We start from the raw sequence: 5,206 nt of genomic DNA, 5'->3' as shown, positions 1-5,206 counted from the left end.
AGCAATGGAAATAGAGAAAGAGATACTGATTCAGAAATATTTAGAAAATAATGAATAAGAGAGAACTGGACAACCCATTGCTGGCTTAGGTGACACAGAAGGGGAGCCGACGATGAACACGCTGGGTGTGAGGTACGGATGGAAATCAGAGGCAGAGGAGCCTAGCACAGAGTAGTACACCAGAAACAAGAGGCTAGACTTTAAGAGAGACGCGATAATGTATATGAACACATGAAGGTTTTTTCTGAATAATCAAGTGTTATTTATCATTTCAATGGGAAGGCAGTAATTTTATCATTATTTGTATGATGCTTCAAAGTTCACACTTTAAAATCCCATATTATGCTAATCACATTTCGTACGTTTGTTATAAACAACTGTGAGATTAGGAAAACAGTTATTAGTCTCATTTGATCAACAAATATTTATTAACTATGTATCAAGCACTGTATTAGGCATTAAAATACCAAAATAAATCCATGCTTTCATGGACCTTGTATCATAGGAAGGGAAACAATAAGCAATAAATGTAAAAAAAAAAAAAAAAAAAAAAGGGGGTGGGTGGGGCACCTGGCCCTGGCTTGCTCAGTCAGAGGGAGCATGTGACTCTTGATCTCAGGGTCCTGAGTTTGAGCCCCACTTTGCTATAGAAGTCACTTAAATAAATAAACTTTTTAAAAAAGCAATAAATGTAACAAATGTGTTATAAAGTTGTAAGTGCTATAAAGAACAAAAATAGAGGGGTGCCTAGGTGGCTCAGTTGGTTAAGCATCCGACTTCGGCTCAGGTCATGATCTCACAGTTCATGAGTTCGAGCCCTGCGTCGGGCTCTGTGCTGACAGCTCAGAGCCTGGAGCCTGCTTCAGATTCTATGTCTCCCTCTCTCCCTGCCCCACCCCAGCTCATGCTCTGTCTCTCTCAAAAATAAATAAATATTAAAAGTTTTTGTAAAAAATAAAAAACAAAAATAGAACATGGAAGAATTAGGGGTGAGGGGTGGTGAAGGTGCAATTTTAAGAGGTAGGATAAGACCTCACTGAAAAGGTGACATATTTAAACATAAACTTAAAGTTGAGAAAATTAGTCATTTGTATTATCTCTGTAGGAAAAACTATTTCCCACCGGCAGGAAGAGCTAGTGCCAAAATCCTAAGATACAGAATGTAAATAATGTATTTAAGTAACAAGTCAAGGTAGCTGGAACTGAGTAAGCAACAGGGAGAAGGACAGGTCAGCAGAGAAGGGTTAGGGAACCGCAGATCATTTAAGATCTTGTTGGCCACTGTAAGGACAGACTTTTACTGAGGAATACGAGACTTTAAAAATTAGGAGCCTTATGAGAGCAGGTGAGATGGGGGGAAAAAATTAGAAGCGTTCCTCAAGGTCACGTAGCTAACAAATGTTAAAACTAGGATCTGACCCAGGATTTCTAGATTCTCTATACCAGTGTTCTACTAGGCCCACCTGCCAGTTACTAGTCCCACAACCTTCCTCCCAGGAAGTCTGAATTTAAATACTCTCAAAAAGCTACTTTGGAAATAACTTCTAAGTAAGAAATGCACAAACTCTCCAGTTAACATTTCTAATCCCTCACAACTATAACGGGTACTTATTAATCCTCATGTCTAATCTAAATCCTACTGACATTCCAGCCTACATCTGGGGAGATTACAAATTCCACCTTCCCCCAAAATGAGACAAGATCAAGAAACTTTTCATCAAGAGGTTTAAAGCACGACTTTCAGATTCAAGTAATGATAACTTGAATTATTTTCAAAATGTGTATGTTTTTACACTATCTGTGAAAATCAAGGAGAAAATGGCTCAGGAATGTGGAAGTGTTGTCATTTTTTGTCAATAGTTTACTGGTTCGTAACAATTAAATTCACGTGTTGTCAAAGCTGCTTCCGCAATTACTAGAACCCTTTGAGGTCTGGGATTTGACCAGTCTCACACCTCAAAAGTAACAAAATATGTGTTCTTATTCACCTGTTGCTTTTGGTACAATAACCCAAAACTCTTGATAGCTTCTTGCCAGTTAATGGCAATGTAAGACAAAGATTAAAGGATTTGAGAGAGACACCAGCTAAGAAGTGTAAAAGATGGGCTAAGCTCTTTGACCACCCTGGGTCACTGCTCTCCAACTGAATGAACTCAAAAAACTACACAGGAATATTTCATACATCCGCAAGAGAGTAAAAGATGCAACATGAAAAGGAAGCATTTCAAATCAGATCTATCCTCCAATGTTTTCATCATTACCACCTGAATACAGGGGTCTCTGCTCTATGGACTCTGGAGCCACCAAGATCTGCAGAAAGTATCGCAGAAATAGAATACTGAGGATAAACTAAACAACACAGCTAAGAGAAGCTCTCCCCCCGAAAAGCCAGCCCTTTTCAACAAAAACTGAACTTCCTCATGCATCTTTTCCCAAGCTTAGCCAATGCAGGCGAACTGCAACTTTGTGTGGCATTGTCTGATAGGTTGGATTTTTCCTGAGCAAGAGGTGGACAGCTTTACGCCAGGGCTAGATTTATAGTCAATCTGGGTGTGTCTTTTTTTTTTTTTTTTTCTTCTTCCCTCCCCTCCAAACTGCTTCAGAAAATGCCTGACTACCGGACCTTGATGTGTTATGATGCCGTTCAATACTGCAAACGGTCTGGGAAAGAAAATTCCTTCGTCCGAGTTATGGCTCAAACCTTACACTTTCTCTAGCAGTTGTGTTAATCAATCAAAGTTGGCTTGGCTTTTCTCAATGAGCCCAGGAACACGAGCATTCTAAGTGCAGAGGGCTGCTTGTCAGCATGCTTGTCCCAGTGGGTTGGCTAACATGGAATATACTCCAAAGTCCCGAAACAACTGCTGCTCCCCTACACGCGCACCTCCAGCCTGGTGGGTGGGGAAGGTGAGGAAGGAAGGAACGGTAAACTGAAACAAGAGGCCTGGTTTACATACAACACACTCCTTGAAGCCAGGATGAATCCGGAGGACCCAGCATAAGATCAGGAGGACAATACTACTGACACACTGACCCCACCCTACATGCTGCAGGTCTGTAACCAAATTCCAACCAACCTGAAGGTCTGACCAGGCCCAACCAGCGGGGAGGAAGGGTGTAGCGGGTTAGAAACACTTGTCCAAAAAAAAAAAAAAAAAGAAAAGAAAAACAACCATTAAAGAAAGGAAGAACGGGAAAAAGGAGAGGAGGAAGGGGAAAGGGGGTGAGACAAGCAGCACTTCAATGAACTCTGGGACTATGAAGTTCAGAGAAAATCTTCACTTCTTCCCTCCCCAACCCCGCGGCCCGATTTATGCTAACACAGCAGTGAAAGTCACCGCCAGAACGCAGATGTAAAGGGCTGATGAGGGAACCTGGTCAACACTGACCCTAAACAAGGATGTGAAGGCAGCCTCTATTCAGACCCTTTTCGAGCTGCCTCTAAACAGGAAGTTAACAGCCGTCACACAGTCAGGGGAGGCAGACCACAGTGTGGTAAAGACGGATGCTGCTTGCCAGCTACGGGTCCCTGTCACTCCAGGGACATGTTGTCAAGTAAGGAATAAACAGGACAGAAGTCCAGGGGCCTCACCGCTTCTCAAACTGGGTCACTCAGCCTGCAGGTCTGGGTTCTGATTCCTACTGGTCAACAGCCGTCTGCTGTGCTCCTCACCGCGCTGACTACCTCGGCCGCTAGGCTAGAACCCTCGCTCCTCTACAAACGGAAGACAGCGCTACCACCACCTCGGTACTCCGGCGACCTACCCGCTCAGAACGCCCAAGGAAAGAGGACGCTGGGCCCAGCCCATCCCCAAACGGTGACTAGGTGTCGTCACCAAAGGAGCGGCACAGATGGGGGGCCCTCCTTGCACACGTACCGGAGCCCTCCACAGCACCACCTGCAGCAGCCCCAGAGGCAGCCTCCTTCACCCGGCGCGGCGCGGACGGGAATGGTACTCCAGAACGGTACTCTATCCGCAGGGCTCCGGCACCAAGCACGTGAAGGAGACTTCTAGGAAGAGTTCAGCTCAGTGCAGCCCAGAGAAAGCAGTGCAGTCAGCACTCAACACCCCAACAGGTTAACTAACCTCCAACACACAGACACCGCTGCTGCTGCTGCCAGAAAACAATGGGACATCAGTGGACGGGGAGGAGGACTGCGAAGAAGCACAGGCGGAAGGGAAGAATTCACCGTGTATCACATGCACGCACTGTCTATCCAAAACTAAATTCTTAGAAATAAAAATGTTTCAAACACTCAAAAGCCCCAGCTCTTCCCCGCGAATCTGTGCAAACCGCGTTGCCCCAGCTGCTGCTACCCAGAGCTCGCGCTGCAGTGTGGCCTCCCCTTCGCCGAAACATATAGTAAGCGTCCCCCAGCTCTCCCACGCGCACACAAAAGCCCTCCGCACCACCACGCATCGGAAACGAGAAAACTCCCGGTTCTCCGGATGACAGCAGAAGAAAAGGCTGAGAGCTGGCTCGGCGAACACGCACATGCCACCCACCCGCCATCAGGGCCTCTGTCTCCACCGCGGCGCCAGCCCTGGGCGCTAACACCTTGTGTCTGGAAAGAGTGCGAAGAGGCGAGCAAGCCTTCACGGAGGGGAAGGCTGTCCCGGGCTGGCGCAGGGCGCCCACAGCGGGGCTCGCTCCTCGGGGCAGCCGCGGGCGGGGCGGCAGAAAGGACGCTAGGTCCCGGAGTGGCTAGGGGAGGGCCGGTCCCAGTCCCGACGACCCCCAGGCGCCGAGCTGGGATGCACGCGCAGGGCGTCCCGGGAGCCCCGCGGGGTCAGGGGCAGCTGAGTCGCTACTCAGCTCAGAAGAGAAGCGCCCACACGGGCGGGGACAATTCCCTTCCCCGGCGGGAGGGCGACGGAATAAAGGGGCCAGGTTCCGCGCTGCCGAGCCCTTCACCTACATAAAGAAAAACCCTCGCGCCGCCCGCACCCTGCGGACCCCCCGGGGGCCCCGGCGGCCAGGAGACCCGGCCCTGCGCGCGGGGAGCGGCCCCCACGCCCCGAGGGCGCCCCCGGGGGCGGAGAGGGTCGGGGGGGGGGGCGCTAGAGAGGAGCGGAGGGGACGCATGGCGGGCGGGAGGCCGGGAGTGGAAGCGGGGATGGCGGGGGAAACGGGGCGCGCGGGAGGGGAGAGAGAGTAAAAGCAGAAGGAACGGAGGGACGCGAGGCGGGGGCGCGCGAGGCCG

The sequence above is a fragment of the Herpailurus yagouaroundi genome, unplaced genomic scaffold (genome assembly GCF_014898765.1).
Source record: "Herpailurus yagouaroundi ecotype Mexico unplaced genomic scaffold, PumYag 207, whole genome shotgun sequence".
In the NCBI taxonomy this organism is placed as follows: domain Eukaryota; kingdom Metazoa; phylum Chordata; class Mammalia; order Carnivora; family Felidae; genus Herpailurus; species Herpailurus yagouaroundi.
The sequence above is the reverse complement of the archived record's forward strand: the minus strand, read 5'-3'. Positions refer to the sequence as shown.